A 24506-nucleotide genomic window follows, 5' to 3' on the forward strand; every position below is an offset into this window, starting at 1 on the left:
CATGACCTCATCACCTCCCAAAGGCCCCTCCTCGGAATACCATCCCAGTGGTCATTAAATGCCAACATATGAATTTGGGGGGCGGGGGAGGGGACAAACATTCAGGCCATAGCAGTGGCAATATATGCTCCAGCCACCTTTCTCCTCAGTAGGTTCAGGTGCTCCGCGGCGTGTGGGATCTTCCCGGACCAGGGCTCGAACCCGTGTCCCCTGCATTGGCAGGCGGATTCTTAACCACTGCACCACCAGGGAAGTCCCTACAAATGGCCTTTACAAAAGGATAAAAAGGGACTTCCCTGGTGGCGCAGTGGTTAAGAATCCGCCTGCCAATGCAGGGGACACTGGTTTGAGCCCTCTTCCGGGAAGATCCCACACGCCACGGAGCAACTAAGCCCGTGCGCCACGACTACTGAGCCTGCGCTCTAGAGCTCGTGAGCCACAACTACTGAGCCTGCGTGCCACAACTACTGAAGCCCACGCACCTAGAGCCTGTGCTCTGCAGCAAGAGAAGCCACCGCAGTGAGAAGCCCTCACACCACAACAAAGAGTAGCCCCCACTCACCGCAACTAGAGAAAGCCTACACTAAGCAACAAAGACCCAACACAGCCAAAAATAAATATAAAGAAAGAAAAAAAAAAGCTTGTGATAGCCAGAATTCTAAAATGACCCTAGACTCCTGCCCTGTGATATACATAGCCTTAGTAATCCCATCCCCTGGAGTGGGCATGAGAACTGTGAATTTGATAGGATAGCCATTCCCTTACATAAGTTACATTACAAAGCAAAGATGATGGATGGTCCCTCCCTTGGTGGCAATATGTTCCCTAGGACTCTATCCATGCAGAACGAGGTGAGCCATTCTCCTGCCGACTTTAAGTCAGTAGGCTACCGTGTGGTGGGCCACGTGGCACAGAATGGCATGGGTTCTGTGACCTAAGAGGGTCTCCCAGCTAAAAGGCAGCAAGAGAATGGTGACCTCAGTCCTACAAGCGCAAGGAACTGAATTCCGCAGCCTAAGTGAGTCTGGAGGTCAGCCCTTCCCAGGTGAGCTTCCAGATGAGAACACAGCCCAGAATCCACCTCAGTTCAGGCTGGTGAGACCCTGGGCAGAGGACTCAGCCCACCTGTGCCCAGATGCCTTATCCATGGGAAGTGAGGTCATGGATGTTTGTGGCGTGAAAACCACTAAATTGGTGGTAATTTGTTATAGAGCAGTAGAAGCGAATACAATGCTCAACCTCACTCGCAAAAAGCGAGTGAGCTTTGGGGCTTTAGAGCGTTAGAGCTCTATCAAGATACTTATTTACTTGTCAGCTTGGCAAAGAGAAAAAAAATAAAAAATATGCTATGTGAGTAAGAATATGGGAAATAGGCATTCTCATAGATCAGCAGAGACAGATAAATGAGTATAATTTCTGTGGACAGTGATTTTAAAATATCTAGCAAGATTTTTTTTTAATACATTTATTTTATTTATTTATTTTTGGCTGCGTTGGGTCTTCGTTGCTGCGTGCAGTGCAGGCTTTCTCTAGTTGCGGTGAGCGGGGGCTACTCTTCGTTGTGGTGCGCGGGCTTCTCATCGCGGTGGCTTCTCTTGTTGCGGAGCACGGGCTCTAGGAGTGCGGGCTTCAGTAGTTGTGGCTCGTGGGCTCAGTAGTTGTGGCTCACGGGCTCTAGAGCGCAGTCTCAGTAGTTGTGGCACACAGGCTTAGTTGTCCGCGGCATGTGGGATCTTCCCAGACCAGGGCTCGAACCTGTGTCCCCTGCATTGGCAGGTGGATTCCCAACCACTGTGCTACCAGGGAAGCCCCTCTAGCAAGATTTAAAAACACATCCCTCTCTTCCATCAAGTTTGCTTGTAATTTATTATGGAATACATCCACAAACACGGGAAAAGGTTAAGATACAAGCTTCTTTACTGCAGCGCTTGTTTGTAGCAACGAGATTAGAATCACCTATGTATTTCTCAACAAGCACCTGGTTAGATAATTTTGGGTACATCCGCAAAATGGATACCCTGAAGCCATTAGAAAGAAAGAAAAATTATTTAAGTTTAGATATTGAAAATATTCAAGATGTATTTCGAAAGAGAAAAGAAGCTATGTTTAATACAGGGTGTAGAATAATCTACCATTTTTGTGGAGGAAGAAAAGGAGAGGCGAGAATATATTGGCTTACATATTACAGTAAGTCTCCTACAAACAAAAGAGTTGTTCTGAGAGCGTGTTTATAAGTCCAATTTGTTCGTAAGTCCAACAAAGTTAGCCTCGGTACCCAACTAACACAATCAGCTATGCAGTACTGTACTGTATAGGTTTATAATACTTTTCACACAAATAATGCATAAAAAGAAAACAAAAAATAAAGAAAACACTTTTCATCTTACAGTACAGCACCTTGAAAAGTACAGTAGTACCAGCTGCATCACCACTGCTTGCTTCAAACATCCTGGGCTTGAAATAAAGATACTGAACTACTCTATACAGTACTGTACAGTAAAGTACACAAAAGCACAACCACTTGTAGGAGATGCACGCACGTGACAATGTACGCCAGACACGTGAACTAACTCACATGGTTGGACATGAGAACACACATTCTCATCTTTGAAAGTTCACAACTTGAAGGTTCGTATGTAGGGGACTTACTGTACATAAAATATCTGTGGAGGGCTTGCAAGAAACTGATATCACTGGTTGTCCCAAGGAAGTGAATGGGGAAAGGGTGTCATTGCTGCAGGAGAGGAATGAAGAATGTTTACTATAGGCTTTTTTATACACTCTAGATTTTGGAATCATGTGAAGGTATTACCTATGAAAATATTAAAAGACTTGGAAAGCAATATGCTTTTGTTGACCGGTCCCCTGGAGAAGAAAACCACACACCTAGAGAGGCCAGAGCCCCCAGAACAACGCAGCCCACGAGCAGTGAACCATACAAAGCCTCTGTTGATGAATGGGTTTTTCTTCTAATCATTAAATATTGAAAAACTCTAAGCAAATTATGCATTAAAATGGACAAGGACATGGGCAGCTTTTCAAACACCAGTCACAGTGAATAATTAAAGTTCTCTTGGATCTGCTAAAGCAGATGAGCCTACCCTGGATCTGACCGGTCCAACATGGGAGGCATTTCCCTCGTGAACAGCACGAACCACCACCCTGGTAGAGTCTGTTCCCTAAGGTGAGGTCCAAGGTTGTCTGTTCCTGATCATACAAAGGGAATTCACAAAGCTTTACTGAATCGGTGTTCAGGAAGAGGGCCATCCACAGGGCAGGAGAGAGAGAGAGAAAGCTTATTAGAAATTTAGAAAATAAATCAAAAGATGTCAGTTAAATGCAGAAAACAGAGCCTGAGGCCCCAAGGTGAAGGTCAAGACCTTAATGAAGGCTTTTCCATGGAAGTGTTCACCTAATGTGTCAGTGTTCACCCAAATCAAGGGTATGATGTGACAGGCCTGGGAGGCTTGCTCTGTGTGTGTGTGTGTGTGTGTGTGTGTGTGTGTAAAAGGGAGATATTTTTAGAAAGAGACATGTTGGCAAGCTCTAATTCTATTCCAGTGGAGAGAGGTTGCCGGTACTTAGGACGATCAACTGTTTAAGACAGCAATCGTGGCACAGCAAGACCTAAAACCCCACATAATAATACAGCGCATAGTAAGTAATCATATACATGGTATTACTTTAACAGAAAACACGAAAATAGCTGTCTTTAAAATTATTTTGATTCTATAGTATTTCCTTTTCTACATTTACATAAATGCTAAATTATAAATTATTGAAAGAAAACAATAGGATTAGTTAATAGTGGCGATTAGTAGAAATTAAGAGTAGGGCTAATGAAAGAAATAATATGCATGAGAAAAACATGACAATGATTTTGTGTTTCTGTCCTCTGCTACAGCAATTCTCTTTTTTTAGGTATTTAAATTTTGTAGGTAAATTACTGTGTGGTTTTAAGATACACGCGTGTACGACTTTTTTTTAACCATCTTTTTTTTCTTTTTTTTTTTATTGGCTGCAAGGCTTGTGAGATTTTAGGTCCCCAACCAGGCATCGAACCTGGGCCCTCAGCAGTGACAACGCAGAGTCCTAACCATGGGACCGCCAGGGAATCCCCACATGTACAACTTTTAAAAAGGAGATAATAAATACAATATGGCAGTTTCCCATATTTAATAAAAAACAGCAAGGACATGTTTCTTTCTGTCCCATGATACCACAGGAGCTTTACTCTTTCTGTTTCCTTTTCCAATAATACTTTTCTGAGCTGCCCGTGGCCTTTGGGACATTCTTCTTTCTCTTTTAGGTAGTGATGAAAATAGGGTCAAATTATACTCCAATAAAGATGTAAAAAAAAAAAGAAAGAAAGAAAGAAAATAGGGTCAAATGCACAATTCACTTTGACTTGCTTCTCTGCTCCTACCAAGCCCACCTTCCACTGATTCCTCGAATGAGTCTAATGTGAGCACATTCAGCTGAATAGCCTCTTGACAAACACATCTGAGTAGAGAGAGCTTGGGATTTTGTCTACTAGCAGTAGCAGGGTTTTAGCTGTAGGAATGCGCTTCCAAATCTCCAAAACTGTCCACCCACTTTGTATCTACAGGGTCGTGTAGGTAGCCCAGGAGTTTGCCAGCTGGGTCCTTTGCATCTACTAATTTGTCATACAGGCTCTTCCAGGTCTAAAATGCCCTTCACTGTAAACACATAGGCACATCAGATGTCACCATAAGTGAAACTCCTGTTTCTCAGGAAAAATGGCTTTGAAGCACAGAGGTCCCTTGAACTTTGGATAGCAGAGTCGGATTCCAAGTAAGTTACAGTTTTAGGGAATAAATCAAGAAGGTTCTGCTTAACTTGGCCGTTCTCTTCTGGAGACTTCATTCTGAGTTTTGAAGCAATATTTTTTCCAAAGAAATCAGCCTTTTGGGTTTTTTTTTTTTTTTTTCTATATGAGTTTTGGTTTCATCCCACACAGCACTGAACACCCAGGTGCGGTCAGCTCATCCTTATTAAAGCCTCTCGTGTGCTTTGGAGAAACAGCACATACGTTCCTCTTTGTAAAATCCTTTCTCCTTTTTTACCCTCAGTGTATTTCCCAATTAGAGGAAGACACTCTTCTTGACCCAAACTCTAAAAAGCTAAAGTGGAAAATGTGCTGATTTCACAGCAGACCGATAGTTTTACATTTTCTCTGTGGCCAACAACTCTGACACCTGCTTGTGGACACATGTCTGAGGGGCTAGCTCCTTCCGTTTCTGCACAAAATCTCATGAATCGCTTCTGTGCATTTTGAGAAACTGAAGAGTGACCAAAACCTTTCATTACAAAGGCCTCAGTGTCACAGGAAAGCAAAGTACAGCCATCTTATCGGTGTTATATACAAGGTGTGCTGGACGTTTAGCCGGTAAGAAGTTTATGGATTGAACAGAATTTGCCAACGTTTACATTTGCGCTGTGGAATATGCAGACGAAGGAGCAAAGTCTAGTCTGTTTTTAGGCAAGGTATCAATAATCTTTTCTTCAATATTTTCTGTGGTTTCATGAAGGTGATCTTATTTGCAAAGCAGAAATAGAGACACAGACGTGGAGAACAAATGTATGGATACCAAGGGGGAAAGCGGGAGGGTGGGAGGAACTGGGAGATTGGGATTGACACATATACACTATTGATACTATGTATAAAATAGACAACTAATGAGAACATACTGGGAACAGGGAACTCTACTTAGTGCACTGTGGTGACCTGAATGGGAAGGAAATCCAAAAAAAACGGATATATGTATATGTATAGCTGATTCACTTTGCTGTACCGCAGAAACTAACACAACATTGTAAAGCAACGATACTCCAAAAAAAATAATTAAAAAAAATCTTTAAAGAGTTTAAGAAGATTTGAAACTCCATTTTCTGAATCAAAGTACCTAAGTGGTAGCAGGAACATTTTCTGTTGCCATGGTTCAACACATGACGTGATACACTGTAGAAAGCATGATTGTTGGTGCAATCTGACAGAATCAGCTCTACCCTGTAAGGGGTCAAAATATCTGTTACCAAAGTTTCCCTTTTTGTTCAACCATTAGACATTTTAAGTTGCAACCTCCACTCTGGAAATGTGATTTCACTGGGCTTCACAGAACAATCAATGGAACATTAGCCATAGTGTTCACTCCTGTAGAACGCCCAAGCTAACCCAATGGCAAATATTTTCTCATGAGCGTTGGTGCCTTTGGGGGAACTAATCAAACTTTTCATTGATTTAGAAGTACTTGCACAGCTTATCCCAGACTTGTGAGAATGGAGCTCCAGATGGGGTTTGATGAAATAAAATTTATATTTTAAGGCAGGACAAGAAAAAATTAAACATAAAATTCTCTCTGTGTGCTTGTTTGGACCCCCTCCCTCCCCATGTGCAGGGGGCCTCTGCATTACACATTACCCACAGCTCCTCAAAGATGCGGGTGCCTGATGACCTTAAAGATCAATTTTTTTTTCCTTTCTTTGATGCTAGCAATGTAACTTCTTAAAAGAATAGCCTTTAGGGCTTCCCTGGTGGCGCAGTGGTTGAGAGTCCGCCTGCCGATGCAGGGGACATGGGTTCGTGCCCCGGTCTGGGAAGATCCCACATGCCGCGGAGCAGCTGGGCCCGTGAGCCATGGTCGCTGAGCCTGTGCGTCCGGAGCCTGTGCTCCACAACGGGAGAGGCCACAACAGTGAGAGGCCCGCGAATCGCAAAAAAAAAAAAAAAAAAAAAAAAAAAAAAAATTAAGCTAGCTCTATCTCAGTACAAAGCATAGTCAATCCGAAATCAAAGATGGACAGTTAACACTCACGATTACACACAGTTATGTTTCACACTGTCAGAAGGAAACAAAGCTGGACACTAGTTAGAGTAGTGTAGGGCAGATTTAATTCAGTAATTCTACAATGGGGGAGAGAACTCAGTCTAAACTCAGCTCAACTCTGCCAAAACAAAAGGCAGGAGGCTTCTGAAATTCTGGGATGAGCTAAAGGAAAAGCTTTGAGGGTTCAAAAGGGGGAAGTCCATGTGATTAGCCACCTGTGTGCTTACCAAATTCAGGCTCCCACCCTCCACAGAGGCTCCTGACGCTTACATTTCAAAGGGATGACCCGGGTTCTTGAGAAAGACGTCTCTGGGTTGTAAAAGATATATTGCAACAATAAAAAAATGGTTGTGTTCAAGGATGAAAAAAAAAAAAGATATATTGCAAAAGGATAGAGAAAGGATTTATGATTTCAAGGTTTTTGTTGTTTTTTTTTTTTTAAAGGAAATGCTTCTAAGAAAAGGGAGGTCAAGGGTCCATAGGGAGGTATTGGCTGGAACAGACAGTAAATCCTTTTGACAGTGCTGGGCTTTCACAGGCAGATTCTTAAGGCAGCTGGAGTCATCATCTTAGGGACGTGACCTTGAGCTGTTAGAAACTAGACTCGTGTTTGTTCACACGTCCTAGTGTGGGGACTGGATGAAGCCGCTGGTGCTGAGAGCCTGCAGTTCTCATGGGCCAAACTGAGGCCTGGTCAAGAAGAGGGGGCAGAGGAGCCCGATCAGTTTGGTCAAGGAGAGAGTCTCTGTCGCCACTTCTTGTCCCACAAATCATGACTGTGACAGCAATTACGGGAGACGGATAATCCGCGCCACATCTGTTCAGCACTGAAATTATGTTGTTTTCAGTCCCTATTTGGGGGTGGGTTTTGCGCTTTTCTCCCAACCTGCATACCCACTGCGGAAAACCAGGACTTTTGCACCCCAGGGAGGGGCTCCAGGGAATCAGGAGTGTCTGTGCTATAACCAGGACAATCCCAGGTAAACGCCCCCTTGCCTCACAAGCCAAGAGGGATTCAAAAGAAGATTGATGTCACGTAGGATCCTGGGTGATTCAGTATCTGCCTTGGAAAATGCAGAGTAGAGATTCAACGAATGAGGAGTGGCTGCTTTGCATGCCCTACAGGAAGACACTGGGGCAGAGAACATGAATTTATTTACCATAAAGCGGCTGGCAGAAGCAAAGAGGCATTAGCCTGGGTCAAGGGAGCTGCTGGTGAGAAATCCCAAGAGACGGAGTCCAGGAGGGACCACGAGGAAAAGAACAAGCTTTGAACTTGGGCCAAACCCAGAGGAAACCAGCATCTGATCAGAATGCAGACCCTTCCTCTCTCCCTGTCTCCTGACCACATCCCCTTTCCTTAAGCAGGAAGAACTCATTTAGTGTCAGTAGAATTGAAGTTTTACTATTAATGCAACGGGGCATTTTAGTTATGGACCAGGGCTTCCTGGTGGTGCAATTGTTAAGAACCCGCCTGCCAATGCAGGGGACACGGGTTCGAGCCCTGGTGCAGGAAGATCCCACATGCCGCAGAGCAACTAAGCCCGTGCGCCACAAGTACTGAGCCCACAAGCCACAACTACTGAGCGCACACGCCACAACTACTGAAGCCCGTGCGCCTAGAGCCGGTGCTCCGCAACAAGAGAAGCCACCGCAATGAGAAGCCCACGCACCGCAACGAAGAGTAGCCCCCACTCGCCGTAACTAGAGAAAGCCCGTGCGCAGCAATGAAGACCCAACACAGCCAAAAATAAATTAATTTATTTTAAAAATGTTAATTAATTGACTAATTAATTACTGACCAACCAACATTTTATTCCCTGAGTGCGAGGGGAGAAGGTATGGGAAGTGCCCTAAATTTCATTCGGTGGGTAAACTACTTCCACTGAGTAAATTCCCACTAACAATGAGCAACAAACATTAATTTGCTTTCCGATTTGACCGACCCCCGAGAAGGCTGCGAAAATTACAGAGAAAAGGTGATTTGTTAAGGGGCAAGAGACAACTAAGGGGCTATTCTCATACAATAACCCTCACAATGTCACATGCATAATTCATTCAACAACTGCATAATAAGCACCACAGTCACTTAACATTGTAACAAGAGCGAGGGATGTAAAGATGGAAAAACACTGCTCTCAAGGACCTTAAGGGTAGAAAGGGTGACATGCAAATATCATCATCCTTTCCAGCAGTGGCTCTGCGACAGTCCAGTTTTTATTGTTATTCCACAGATTTAAAGTTCCTAGTCGGCACACACTGCTTCCCGCCCCCCATCCCTGCTTCTCAGGAGGGCAAGGCTGAGCAGAAGTGCTGGGAGATTTGTCTCTATTTAACTCTCTCCATAAATGGCCGGAAGATCCAGCCTGGAAAGCATGCCCTTGGGCACCACAATAACTTGTGAGGAGTTTAGCATTTTGCCAAGATTTGCAAGAACAAGAATGCAAGAGCGTAAGACTTTACCGTTCAAGCCAGCAAAGGCCAGCTTGGAAAATTTTCAATGCAGCACATTTCATATAAAACGAAACCTATGGCTTCAGCAGATCATCAAGCCAAGAGCAATGTTTCCTCAATTAAAGAGGATTGTTCTGGAGCAGATGCTTACACTGATGAAACAGGCTCCTTTCGTACTTTTTATTTATTGTGAATTTTTAAAAGTTTTTATTGTTATGTGCTTGACATTAAATTATTTTAATGCTATTTTAATTGTTTTCCCCTAACCCTCTGTTTTCTAATGGAATTTAATCTTGCCAAAGAAAAAATTACCAGGTACTCTATTTCCTAGAAACCCAACCTCCATACCAGCTAAGAGAAGGCAGCTTACCGTATATTTCCAACCACAAAAATTCTTGGATTTTATTGACAATTATATTTTCACTCTATTTGCAAAGAGCCCAGCCCAAAAATCTTTAGAGCCAGAACTACCTCATTAATTTAAGACAACAGCTTGTATGTTTGACTATCGTGTTTTCTTTTTTACAAAATACAAATCATCAGAAAAAACTGTACAACGATTTTTTTCCTTTTAATTTGAGTCAAATACTGTGAGTCAACTGATGCCCCTAAATTCATAGTACTGTGTAGTTACCGAAATGACCAGTCTGATTTAGGAGACTCTTTATGTTCGGATACTTCCCAATTTTACGGCTAAAAACAGTCGAACCATAGACCAAGATAGTCCCTGTTGTTACTGATACTTAATACTCCAGACACAGTACCGTAATGTCGAGCATCCTCAAACCTCTTTGGCTTCAAGGCTCTAAAACTGATTCAACTCTTTATTGTGCAAAGAAAAAGATTCTGAAATGATGAAATATCAGCGCTCAAGGTACAAAATGTCAAACCCAGCTCAGTGAAGCATATTATATATACGTCACGTAAGTGATCTAAATGGTTATATTATTGGCTCTCAACACTTTTACTGACGGTCTACTGCAAGCAGAGAATTACATGTAACTGTTCTGCGGAGAGCGAGATTATGAAGAGGACACAGTCCCAGTTGCTACAGTTCAGTGAGGGATACAGACATGCGCAAATAATTAGAATATGAAACACCCAGAGTTTGCACGGCAGTGCAAAAGCAATGAGACTGGAAATTGGAGTAGGCCCGGCTATAGCAGTAACCAGCTGTATAACAGTGAACCTAATTCAGAGATTCTCTGTAATATGGTTCCCTAAGATGCCAAATGAGGTGCTGTATGGGCTGTTCCAGTGGTCTCCAAATATTTTGAATTGTATACATCCATCAATAAAAATTGTTTATATCACACCTCCTGTATTTATTTATAATGATGTGTATGTGGCATTTTAATTAGCTTGGGAGGTTTTTTTGTTTTGTTTTGTTTTTAAAAGGCCAGGATCCCCACCAAATGAATTATATCAGGATACCTGGGAGTGGGGCATACACATAGGTATTTTTTTTTAAGTCCCCGAAGGCTAGAAGAAGACACAGATAAGCAAAAAAGAAAAATTAGTGTAGACTTTCAAATGTGTCGCAAGTGCTATGAAGAAATTTGATGGAAGTAGCAAAAATAAAGTGGAGGTGCTTACTTAGATAACCATGATCCCAAAAAGATGACGTTTGCAGGATGAGAAGAGGCTACCCATTAGGACCTAAGCTGTGTGGACTGTGGGTGTGTAGGACAGGGGATCGGACAGTAAGAAAATTCAAAACAGAGGGAAAAGCATTCAGACAAATAACAGGAGAAAACATGACGGAGAGAAGGAATTAGACACAGCCTGGTCCTCCAGGGCCCTTTAGCCAGACCCTGCCTATCACATGAGCCGTAGAGCCGTGTGTGTTAGATGTAAAGTGGGTATAAGGTGTACGGACCGGAACTGGATCATTTCTCTTTTTCAAAAAATAATTCTGATAATTCAAAAAAGTATCTGTAGCAATGATGGCACAGATCACTGAAAAGTAGATTTTGATATTGTGAAAATAATGTGGTGTTTTTTTTTGTTTTTTTTGCGGTACGTGGGCCTCTCACTGCTGTGGCCTCTCCCGTCAGGCTCCGGACACGCAGGCTCAGCGGCCATGGCTCACGGGCCCAGCCGCTCCGCGGCATGTGGGATCTTCCCGGACCGGGGCACGAACCCGTGTCCCCTGCATCGTCAGGCAGACTCTCAACCACTGCGCCACCAGGGAAGCCCCAATAATGTGTTTTTTAACAAAGAGATTGGAATAAAGCTTACTCTAACGCTGAAATTAACACACATTCATTTTAAAAGAAAATATTTAACATAAATTGTATCAGTGTTTATGAATAAAATGCAAAAATGATTGTTAATGATTGGTGCTCTTCAAGTGAGCTTAAAAATGATCTAAGACCTTTATCCAAATGTGTCCTGGAGTAATAGCTATATTAATAGATTGCTGGTGTCTGAAGATCTGAAGTGTCAGTAGAATGTATTCAGCCATTTAACACATGGTTTAGACATTCAGGATTATGCATGTAGAATTTAAGACTATGTTGAAAATTAAATATTAATTTTAATATTTGGTTTGGAAAAGTATGTTATAATGTTTTCACTTTCAAAAAAACTATAAAAGTGAGTCAGTGGGCTTCCCTGGTGGCGCAGTGGTTGAGAATCCGCCTGCCAGTGCAGGGGACACGGGTTCGAGCCCTGGTCTGGGAAGATCCCACATGCTACGGAGCAACTGGGCCCGTGAGTCACAACTTCTGAGCCTGTGCGTCTGGAGCTTGTGCTCCGCAACAAGAGAGGCTGCGATAATAAGAGGCCCGCGCACAGCGATGAAGAGTGGCCCGTGCTTGCCGCAACTAGAGAAAGCCCTCGCGCAGAAACGAAGACCCAACACAGCCAAAAATAAATTAATTAATTAATTAATTTAAGAAAAAGCGAGTCAGTGAGTGTTTCAAAAGGTGAGTCACATGGCCTGATGTTCATTCAAAGAAAATATTCTACATATACTTAGCTTGAATATAGGCAAACCTTTTAATTCATCAGTTTTGAAACAGGAGGGAAGGAGGCAGGGCACAACTTTTGAAAGAATGACAGCCCGAGGACATGACATAAACTGATTAGAGCCAAATGGGTCCAAGATGGCAGATGAGTCAACTTCCACCGGACCTTGGGCCTCAGTATACGCTCACTGTAACACATCAGCAAGCTAAACGACACACCCCCAGGTGCCATGCCAGTTCTAAGACATCAAAAAGTGGGTGGTGGCCCAGTTCCTGGAAATCCCTGCCCTTCCTAAAATAGCTGGAATACACCTCCCACTTAATAGCTGATGAAATTACCCACCCCCATAAAAACTGACAACCCCATTCATACCCTGGAGCCTTTCTCCCCTTCTGAGATGGCCCCCAGTCTGCCTGTGGAGTGTGTTTCTCTCTAAATAAATCCACTTCTTATATATCACTTTGTCTCTCACTGAATTCTTTCTGCGATGAGACATCAGGAACCTGAGCTTCATTAAGTCCTGAAACCAGGTGTGTGATCTCAGTTGGAAGACTGTGGGTTTTGGCTGGGTTCGAGTCCTGGCCCCGTGGGTTCAAGTGCCAATCTGAGGTGCACGGTTTCTGCTTCACTCCTAGGTATAAACCTAACAGAAATGTGTACATATGATCTCCAAAAGGCACGTGCTAGAATGTTCATAACAGCATTCAAAGTAGCTGAAAACTGGAAACTACCCAAATGCCCATCAACAGTTGAGGGGATAAATAAACTGGTGTATTCGTGTAATGAAACCCTATACACTCACGCCACCTGACAACCGACAACTACATGCAACAACACTGATGTTCATACAAACATTATGTTGAGTGAAAGAAACCGGGCATAAAAGAGTAATACTATATGGTCCGTGTCATATAATGTACAAAAATAACTCTTCACCTGAGAAAAGGGGTCAGGGGGTATGGTGCACAGGGCATTTGAAGCCCAGGTTGAGAATCAATGATGGAATATAATAGATACTGTAAAGAAACAGAATCTCTCAAGGCTGTATTTCTGAGTGTAGCTAAAGCAAAATATTTTCCTGTATGGATACAGACATAGATATATATAGATCATATATGGATACAGATCATATAGTCCTATTTAAGAGAGTGTGTTTTCAAAAGGAAAAAAAAAAAGGGTGTGTGCTTTCAAAGGATTAACACCTAAGGGCAGAATAATTCTACCCAGAGATTTTAAAACTCTTCTTTTAAAATAAAAGTGTTTTTTGTTTTTTAATACTACGTGCCTGGATTCCCAAGAAAAAACCAGAGTCGTCAGAAAGGGCTAGCGGAGGTACCCGCAAAGGAGGTTCAGAGAGGAAAGTCACAGAGGCCGAGGAGTGTCATAGGACTGCTGGCAAGGCTCTCTGTCCTGTGAGACCCACTCAGCTCCCTGATGAAAACGAGGCTTCTGCGTCCAAGGCCGACTGTAGGAGGGAAATTGTTGGTCTGACCTGAACATTCCTCCACCCCCTCCCAGTGTGTCTGTTACGTCTGTTCAATGGACAGTCTAAATTTATACTTCCATCTTTGTAAGCCAAGTAAATAGTAGATTTTTTCTTAGAAAATGTCCTTTCGTGTGCTTGCAAATTAAGATTCTTAGTTCACAAGGCTGCAGGTAAACCCTGGACCGTGCTGAATTTACCTCGGTGAATATATTGTTTCATCAAATCTGTTCACCATCCATTGCAAGAGGCACGCCTGCACTTTAATAATGCCTTTGTTTCTGGGGTGGAGTGGAGCTAGAAGGCTAGCAGGGGAGAGAAGAAACACCACCATGATGTGAAACGTACCCAGCCATTGTAAGCTATGTCTCAACATGTGCAACACTGAAATATGGAAAAAAAAAAAAAAAAAGTACATCTTAGAATCAGGACGACGAATTCCTTGCAAGCCCCTTCCTGTTTCTTTGTCTGGTGACCTCCCATTGTTTGGGCTTCCCTTTCACGTGGTGTCACCCCTGATCTCTCTAGCAAGGTCTCTCAACCTTTTACAAAGATTCAAAGAGACTGCTTCCCTGGGCAGGGATCTTTTTCCTCTTGAATGTTTCCTCTGGTATCCACTCCCTCCAAGAGTCCCTGTCAGGGCGCCAATGCTGCTGGGCATCCACTCTAAGGCGCTATTTAGGAAGGCTGCCCGCAGCCCCGCGGAGGAAGGGCGGGGTGGCTCGTCTGTAGTTGGAGGGGAAGAAATACAAAGGCTTGCTAAAAAGTCCTTACTGTGGATACGGCCTCCTGGGACGCAAGGAAAGCAGGCAGATGAACCTGGGTGGAGTCACGAGAAAATGGAACGGCTATTTTTAGCACAAGTGCCTGGCATTATAAAGGAGCTGCAGACAAAGACTTAAGCGGGGGGAGGGGGAGGACGGTGGCTACAACTGTGAGCTGTGTAACACAGGGATGGAGGAGAAAATAACTGCTTCCCACGTGTAACACACAGACTTAGCAGGATCCTTAGCTATTACCCTGGCGAATCAACTATTTTTAACCACTGCATTGAGATCAGTATTCAATTGTTTAGTGATTAGCCAGGATTGCAACTAATAAAATGTCCAATTCCACACTGTCCATTTGTCAGTCCTTGTCTAACCAAGAAGGACCTTGTGGGGCTCCTTGGTACATATCCTTTCCGTGTCCCCCATTTCTTGTTTGTAGGAAACGCGCTTCATTCAGCCTCCATGACCTTCCCTGAGCTCCAAAGGGCAGGTTCAAAGTGTTGCTAATCAGGGAAGGGAGGGGCAGTGAAGAAACAATGGTGCAGCCTGGGGGCAGGGTCCTGGTTCCGAATCCTCAAGGCACACACATAACAATATCTTTGAGTTCTTCGGCAGGAACTAAGGCTCCCATCCAGGTGGAGAGGCCAGGTTTTAGAAACTGGCCGCTTCCTCTTCCAGTCTCTTCAGACACTCACTCTTAGAACCCAGCCACTGTACTGTGAGGAAGACCAGACCCGCTGGATGGGCGCACGTCTATGTCCAGTTTACAGACCTAGCTGAGGTCTCAGCAAAGAGGCAGGATCAACCGCCAGACATGTAAATGAAGAATCTTCCATATGGTAACAGCCCGAGCCATCAGGTTACCCCGAACCTTCACATCTTTCTGATTGAGGCCCCAGACATCATGGGGTAGAGGCAGAGTATCCCCATGTGCTCTGTACAGATTCCTGAGTCATGGAGTCCATGAGTAAATTATTAATCCACTAAATTATTAATTAAAGGTGGTTTGTTAGCAGTGACAGAAAACTGGAAACTTCCCTATATTTCTCTAGTCCTTTGAATCCTCCTACTAACATCACCCTACACACACAGACACACACACACACACACACATAGTCACTAACATCACCCTACACACACACACACACACATGAGAAAAGTGAGAACTACTTTTCTCACTCTCAGGAAATAACCTTATTTCCTATTTTCCATAAAAATAAAAACATCAGACTAGAACCCTCTGCCTACTTCTACCAAACATACCACATTATTTACAGCTCTAGCTATCCTTCTATTCGAGCTGGAAAGCTCTTCTCCAAGGTAATCTGAGCAGCCTACAGGGGAAGAGTGGAGGATGGAGATTCAGACTTACTTTATCTTGAATTCAATCTTTCCCTCCCAATTGAATCCTTCCCCTTCCTATTTAAACATGTCCAACTAGTTCTCATTAAAACTAATGCGCACACCTTCCCAGAGCCTACACTCCAGCCTCTGCCCTGTCTCTTCCTTCCCAGAACCATCTCCCTTCTATCTTCTCACTCACTTTCCTGACATCTCTAATCTGGGTCTCACCCCATTATCGCTTTTTTAAAAAAACTTTTTATTTTATGTCGGATTATAGTTAACAAAGTTGTGTTAGTTTCAGGTGTACAGCAGAGTGATTCAGTTATACCTATACATGTGTCTATTCTTTTTCACATTCTTTTCCCAATTAGGTTGTTATAGAATATTGAGCAGAGAAGGTCCTTGTTGGTTATCTATTTTAAAATATAGCAGTGTGCACATGTCAATCCCAATCTCCCTAACTTATTCTTTGTTATTGTTATTGGTTTTTTTTTTTTTGCGGTACGCGGGCCTCTCACTGCTGTGGCCTCTCCCGTTGCAGAGCACAGGCTCCGGACGCGCAGGCTCAGCGGCCATGGCTCATGGGCCCAGCCGCTCCGTGGCATGTGGGATCTTCCCGGACCGGGGCACGAACCCACGTCCCCCGCATCGGCAAGCGGACTCTCAACCACTGCATCACCAGGGAAGCCCCCTAACTTATTCTTTGGAAGGATTCTCACTAATGTCACAAGAGACCTCTACTCTGCAAACTCCAGTGGATGTTCTGGGCCTCCTACATGATACCTTGCGCTGCTGCAACAGTGTTGAGCATTCCGTCTTAGTCCGTTCAGGCTGTTACAACAAAGTACCGTAGGTGGGGTGGATTAAACCACAGACATCTATTTCTCACAGTTCTGGAGGCTGGAAGTCCAAGATGAAGACACCTACAGAACCGGCGTGTGGTGAAGGCCCATTTCCTGGTTTGGAGATAGCCATCTAAGAGGCCAAGAGAGCTCTCTGGGGTCTCTCTCTTAAGGACAGTAATCTTACTCACGAGGACTCCACCTTCATGACCTCATCACCTCCCAAAGCCTCCACCTCCTAGGTCCGTCACGTTGGGGGTTAGGATTTTAATATACGAATTTTGGGGGGACACAAACATTCAGTCCATAATACCCTGTTTCTTTTTTTTTTAATTAATTTGTTTATTTTTGGCTGCGTTGGGTCTTCGTTGCTGCACGCGGGCTTTCTGCAGTTGCAGCGAGCGGGGGCTACTCTTCGTTGCAGTGCGTGGGCTTCTCATTACGGTGGCTTCTCTTATTGCAGAGCACGGGCTCTAGGCGTGCGGGATTCAATAGTTGTGGCACGTGGGCTCAGTAGTTGTGGCTCGCGGGCTCTAGAGCGCAGGCTCAGTAGTTGTGGCGCATGGGCTTAGTTTCTCCATGGCATGCGGGATCTTCCCGGACCAGGGCTCGAACCCGTGTTGGCAGGCGGATTCCTAACCACTGCACCACCAGGGAAGCCCTACCCTGTTTTTTAAAACATTGTTTTCCACTCCTGATTTTCCTCCAACTGCCCTGACCACCCCTTCTCAGCCGTATTTCCTGGCTCAGTCTCCTCTACGGAGCCATTAAATTTTGGAGTTCCTCTCTTGGCCGCTCTCCCTCTCACTATATACTCTTTTCCTGGGAAATCTCATCCACACCCTTGGTCTAATTACCATATAAAAATCATAAATTCAGGGCTTCCCTGGTGGCGCAGTGGTTGAGAGTCCGCCTGCCGATGCGGGGGACACGGGTTCGTGCCCTGGTCCGGGAAGATCCCACACGCCGCGGAGCGGCTGGGCCCGTGAGCCATGGCCGCTGAGCCTGCGCGTCCGGAGCCTGTGCTCCGCAACGGCAGAGGCCACGGCAGTGAGAGGCCCGCGTACCGCAAAAAAAAATCATAAATTCACATCTCCAGCCCACATCTCTACTGTAAGATATAAACCCTTAGATCAACTGCCTATTTAACACCTATATTCCCCTTCAAACCTGGTCCTCTTCCAACATCTCTTGTCTATGTGAATGTACGACCATCTGTTCAATTATCCAAGCCCAGAAACCTAGCAATTATCCATAATATCTTCCTTTCTCCCCTCCCCCCACTATATTCAGTTTCTCACCAAATCCTATCTTACCTACTAAATACCCCTTGTAGCCTTTATTTTTTAATCTACCACTGCTCCATTCCCCAGAGCCAGAGGGATCTTTTCAATGAAAATATGATCAAGTCTGTATAAAACAGCTTTCAGTACCTCTCAATATAAAAAGCAAACTCTTGACGTGGTTTGCAAGCCCTGTATGGTCTGTCCTATGCTTCTGGAACCTTGCTTTACTTTCTCCCTTCTGCTGGAACCACCCTGATGTTTAAGCTTCTCGACATTTCCGTCCCTTCTACCACAGGGCCTGTATTCAGGTTTATTTATAGCTTCTGCCCAGAACATTCTCTAAATCCACACCATCCAGTTCTTCCTTACTCAATAGACTACAAGCTTCAACAGGCAGAAGTCTTATCCTTTTACTTGTCACTGCACTCCTAATGCCCAGCACAGTATTTAATAGATGTCTAAAACATATCTGTCAAATGTATAAATACGTGTGTTTGATCTGGTAAAACACCTATATGTCAAGAGATACTAGGCAGTCCAAAATGCGAGATGGGGCCCAAGAGAGAAGTCAGAGCCGGAGAAGTAGGTTTGGGGATAACCTCCACGGAACTGTCCTCTGAGGAAGGGAAATGTCCACGATTCCCTAGGGACAGTGCAGAATGAAAAGAGAGTCAAGAACTCACCCTTGAGAAATATTTTCATTAAAGGGTTGGGGCGAAAGGCCAGCAAGGCGATTGCCATGTAGTTTTGTCATGAGAGCAAAATAAGACGAGCGGAGGAGTGAACAATTCAGGAAGGAAAGTGTAGTTAGGAGGGTCAGACACTATGATGAAGCATTGAATACGAGTGCTGAGGTATTGGACCTGGAAATTAGGAGGCGGGGGACCAAGTAAAGGGTGCCAATGAGAAGTCCCCGTCAGAGTCCTAAGAAAGGGGCATTAGAAATAGTACAAATCTAACACTCTGTTTAAAGCTCTAAGCTATGCTAATCCTTCACTATAACGTTAAACTCTTCTCATCCTTCGCGTATTTTCTTTAGCAAAATGCTAATAAACACAAGTTCCTTGTATGAGCACATGGGGGTGTAGAAAAGGAAAAAAATATTTTTCTCTCTACCCTCAGAGGTCCCCCAGCTGGGGCTTTATAAATTAAATGGACAAAAAACAGATTAACAAAGAAACAAGCAGAAGTTTATTAACATGTGTATGGCGCATACACGTGGGAAAACTCGGCAATGGATGGATAGAATCTGGGCTTATCTAGCATCTTAACAAAAGAACAGTAAACGTTTAGAGAAGTGATGAGACAAAGGACTCGGGCTTCCCTGGTGGCGCAGTGGTTGAGAGTCCGCCTGCCGATGCAGGGGACACGGGTTCGTGCCCCGGTCCAGGAAGATCCCACATGCCGCGGAGTGGCTGGGCCCGTGAGCCATGGCCGCTGAGCCTGCACGTCCGGAGCCTGTGCTCCGCAATGGGATAGGACACAACAGTGAGAGGCCTGAGTATCTCAAAAAAAAAGAAAGAAAGAAAGAAAAGGACTCTGAGTGTCTAGGATGGCAAGTTGTGGAAGGTAAGTACATGTGGAAACTAAGGAAAGATAAGGGCTTGTTTCAGCCAAGTTTGTTATGTAGATTCCTCTGATGCCATCTCTGAGCTGATGAGGGTCTAGAATTGTCTCCGGTGTTTAAAACCTCTGTCCTTCCTAGTGGGGCGGGAGGGCACCTTTACAAATTGATGTCCCACTATTAGGCAGATAAGGGGAAGGCAGAGAGTTTTTCTTATATCTGCTTCCGAATTGCCTTCAACGCAAAAGAATCCTAATGTCAAAGTGGTGTGCTTTGGGGTGGCCTATTCTGCTACTCTTCAGGGGAAATGTAATAAAGGTCTCGTCAATGAAAAATGAATCCGTCGATCTAAGAAAGAAATGGAGAATTTTATTCAAGCCAAATTTGAGGATTACAACCCAGGAAGAGCATCTCAGAAAGCTCGGAGAACTGTTCCACCTGTTTGAAGCCAAGGCACAGTTATGTAAGTCTTTTCACACAGAGGACTGCACATCAAATGATGTATTTACTGACAGCTTACGTGACCCAGATCTAAGCGTCATCGTGGTGGGTCATGTGGCTCCTTAGAAGATCAAGAAGGAATCTTATCTTTAAGGAGTTGTCTTGTTGATGCTGGGAGAATGTTGCTGTTCATACTTGAGCAGGTATTCCTGCTGATGGGGGAGGTCTGGTCCAAGCATAAGGCAGACACACAATGCACAGTGTGGGGAGAGAGGGGGCCAAAGGGCAGAGAAGGATTTTTTATGTTTACATGTTTCTTGTCATGCCATTAAATACGAATTTTATTTCACAGATTGTATTTGCTAGGGTGAGGGCAAAGCGGCTGTAACAAAGATTCCAAGAGCACACTGGCTGAAAGGCTAACTAAGTTGATTTTGTCCTCATGTAATAGCTCTATGAGCAGCCAGTTTGGGGAGAATAGTTCGGTTTTTTTCAGTCTCACTGCTCCATCATCCCTTACACCATTGTCAACCCCTGCACAATCAAAGATGAATCGACCTTCAGACTAGATTCCAGCAAATGGGAAGGAGAAGCAGAACGTAGGAGAGGCCCTGACCAAGAATGGCTCACGTTCCTTTGGCTAGAACAGTTACATGTTAACAGTCATTGTGAACTTCAAGGAAGGCCGGGAAATGTGATCTAACAGGCCAGCAGTGAGTGTATCATACCTGCCTGAATATGGAGAAATGGATAATGGATGTTGGCAGGTGGCTGGTAGTCTCTCAGAGCCCAGCTCTCTGGACATCCACATTTCTGTGTGTTACAGCAGGCAGGAAGCTAGATGTGAGCAGAGAAAGGGGGGCAGGGGCCAGACGGCAGGAAACCACTCATCTTGTAAACAGCGGGGGTCCTCGGGAAGACAAAGGAAAGCAGGAACCTCCAGACTGACAGGAAACCACACATTGTGGGATGATAAGTGTCCCGGAGACACGCAAAGAAAGGTGGGGAAAGGCGAGAATCTCCAGCGCCCGATTGTAACCTGTTACCCTTTATGTTCCCATTACAGTGACATTAACCTTGCAGATAAGAAGTTCCCATCATGCACCGACGCCATGACACCTCTGATCAAGTCTAAATAAGGACAAAGTCCCTCCTCCCCTCGGGAAGGTGGAGCTGGATGAAAAAACCCAGGGCAGCGGTCCTCACCTGTCTGCCCCCTCTCCCTCTGACAGCATATTCTTTTTTTTTTTTTTTTTGCGTTATGCGGGCCTCTCACTGCTGTGGCCTCTCCCATCGCGGAGCACAGGCTCCGGACGCGCAGGCTCAGCGGCCATGGCTCACGGGCCCAGTCGCTCCGCGGCATGTGGGATCTTCCCGGACCGGGGCACGAACCCGCGTCCCCTGCATCGGCAGGCGGACTCTCAACCACTGCGCCACCAGGGAAGCCCGAATTTGAGGTTCTTGACGTCGCGTCGCAGGACGAATTCAGTGAGAGACAAAGTGATAGGTAAGAAGTGGATTCATTTAGAGAGAAACACACTCTACAGACAGAGTACGGGCCATCTCGGACGGGGAGAGGCCTTGAAATATGGCGCGGCTAGTTTTTATGGGCTGGGTAATTTCATAGACTAATAAGTGGGAGGATTATTCCAACTATTTTGGGGAAGGGGCGGGGATTTCCAGGAACGGGGCCGCCGCCCACTTTTTGACCTTTTATGGTCGGCCTCAGAACTGTCAGGGCGCCGGTGGGCGTGTCATTTAGCTGATGTGTCACAATGAGCGTATAATGAGGCTCAAGGTCCGCTGGAAGTTAAATCTTCCGCCATCTTGGACCTAGTCGGTTCTAACCGGTTTCGTTACGTCCTAGGGCTATGTCATTCTTTGAAAGGTCGTGCCCTGCACCCTTGCCTCCTGTTTCAGGGGGGCAGGAAGGGGCGTGCTGAGCCAGATAAGAATGTTGAACTTTATGGGAATAAGAGTCAGAGTCAAAAGGATGCCCTGGAGGACTTGGGCTTCTGGCCTTGGCGGTGACTGAAGCGAGCAGGGCAGAAGTCCGGAGGGATCTGTCCTGGGGTCTCCTGTGGGCATCAGTTCTCCCTGCCCCTCCTTTGCGGGGCGATCTCTTAGGTGACTTGCAGTGAAGACAAGGGTTGGGGGATGTTATCAGAACCCCTGGATCCTTATAGCTCAGGCCAGGAGGGGGTCAGAGCCCCTCCACACTCCCACCCTCCCCACGCTGCCAGCTGTGAAGAGCGGAAACAGAGGAAATGGGGCTGGGGTAGAGCGCGGGGGACGGGCAGGATGTGTAACTTTGAACGGCGCAGGATTTTACTAGAGAAAAATACAGAGAACAGTGAAATCGATGTCCCCTTAACTCAAGCGTATGGACAGCATAGCCAAAAAGGGAGCAAACCCAGCAGAGCAGGCAACGGGGCGTGGGGAGAAGGCGAGGACAGAAGGAAGAGAGGGTGGAGTGGGAAAGGGGGTGGGGGGGACACGAAGGCCCCCCTGCTCACCGGACCCCGCGTTCCCGGAGACCCTAGAAAGGCCGGCTCTGTGGTCTGGCGGCCCCCGCCCCATAGCCCACATCACAGTGACGGTCGCCTCAGTGCTGAGCGGTCCCCACGTGCTCTGCCTGCCCCCGGGGCCCACTGGGACCTGAGGACCCACCTTCTGCTCACACGTCGGGCGGCCGGCTCCCGTCGGGGTCTCCCTTGCCTGCCCGGCGGAGGGATGTGCACGGACGACTTACGGCCCCTGAGCTAAATCCCTCCCCATCCACGTTGCCTCAAAGGAGCGGGGCGTCTCCCCAGGCCCTGCAGCCCTTTCCCACGAAGCCACCTTCTAAGCAGTGACTTACCTGCCTCGCCAGCCCACACCCAAGGCTCCAAACAGTAATGGTGACATCTCCAAAGTCCTCACTTCATTCCGAGCCATTTCTCAGCATTTACAAGTGTGGTAGTACGCAGCAGCTGTTCTCAAAGAGATAGGCGCTACCGGGGTCCGCAGCCGCTTCTGGAGGGGAGAGGGCGAGTTAGGGGCACAGCCGCGCTCACAGGAAACACCCCCAGGGCACACATTCCCCCTCCACAGGTCCCCGCGTGTTGGGAAAGGCATCAAAATCCTCGGGGGAAATTTCCCTGTGATGAAAAACGGCTGCCTCATCCAGTGGCATCTCTGCCTGAAACAGGATCTAGATTTTGTTAAAGGGAAAAAAAAAACCAAGCCTGTGAAAGGGTTTCACGTGTTAGTCTAATTTTAGAAGAGCATTTGACACAGTTCAGAGGGAAACAGTTGACACTTGCTAGGGTAATTCAAGTTAGTTTGACGGCAAACAGATTCCCATTATGCTGGGAAGTCAGACAGCCCCGTCTCAGGCAGAGACAGGCAGTTAGAGTCTGTCCTGAGCATCATTCCCATCTCCACACCCTCTACTCAGCACCGGAGCTGGCAGGACGGCCCCTTCCGCACCTAGACCGCGGCCGAGTCACCCAGGGTCTCCATCTTCCATTCAAGGGAGTACAAGCCCGTGGACGTGAATAGCTCAGTCCGCAGACTCCCTTTGGCTTGGAGGCATCATTATCTAGTTTTTTCCTTTAATTTTTAATGGACTATAGTTTATTTACAATGTGGTGTTAGTTTCAGCAAAGTGAACCAGTTAAACATATACATATATCTACTCTTTTTTAGATTCTTTTCCCATATAGGTCGTTACACAGTCTTGAGTAGAGTTCCCTGTGCTATACAGTAGGTCCTTGTTGGATATCGTGTGTATCTGTGAATCCCAAACTCCTTGTTTATCCCTCTATTCCCCCTCTCCTTTGGTCACCATAAGTTTGTTTTCTATGTCTGTGGGTCTATTTTTATTTTCTAAATAGGTTTATTTGTATCTTTTTTTTAGATTCCACATACATGTAATATCATATGATATTTGTCTTTCTCTGTCTGACTTACTTCACTCAGTATGACAATCTCTAGGTCCATCCATGTTGCTGTAGATGGCATTATTTCATTCTTTTTATGACTAATATTCCATTGTATATATGTACCACATCTTCTTTATCCATTCATCTGTCAATGGACATTTAGGTTGCTTTCATGTCCTGGCTATTGTAAATAGTGCTGCAATGAACATTGGGGTGCATGTATCTTTTCAAATTAGAGTTTTCATGTTTTCTGGATATAAGCCCAGGAGTGGGATTGCTGGGTCATATGGTAGTTCTATTTTTAGTTTTCTAAGGAACCTCCATACTGTCCTCCATAGCGGCTGCACCAGTTTACATTGCCACTCACAGTGTAGGAGGGTTTAAGGAGAGACTCTTGTCCCTAGATTTGCTCAAGAGTTATTGTGCTGAGACCAATCTAAGGATCAGTGGATCAGCCAGGCTTTGTCTCTCCAGAAGCGCTTATGGCAGAGAAGAGCCGGCGTGAAGGCGCTGACCGGCCTGCGTGTTCAGGGTGTGTCTCTTCTGAGTCTCCAGCTGTCTATGCTCATGATGTG

The 24506-nt window shown here is 45.4% G+C and overlaps 1 long non-coding RNA gene across 1 annotated transcript in view; it reads right to left on the reverse strand.

Annotated features, from left to right (window-relative positions):
* The window catches only part of LOC117312455 (uncharacterized), a 93125-nt gene extending 70092 nt beyond the window's left edge, over nucleotides 1-23033 (reverse strand). The window contains exon 1 of the long non-coding RNA XR_004526795.2: nucleotides 22866-23033. This is a non-coding gene — a long non-coding RNA (uncharacterized lncRNA). The remainder of the gene's footprint in view (nucleotides 1-22865) is intronic.
* Nucleotides 23034-24506: the final 1473 nt, after the last annotated feature.

This window comes from Tursiops truncatus, chromosome 5 (assembly GCF_011762595.2).
Source record: "Tursiops truncatus isolate mTurTru1 chromosome 5, mTurTru1.mat.Y, whole genome shotgun sequence".
In the NCBI taxonomy this organism is placed as follows: domain Eukaryota; kingdom Metazoa; phylum Chordata; class Mammalia; order Artiodactyla; family Delphinidae; genus Tursiops; species Tursiops truncatus.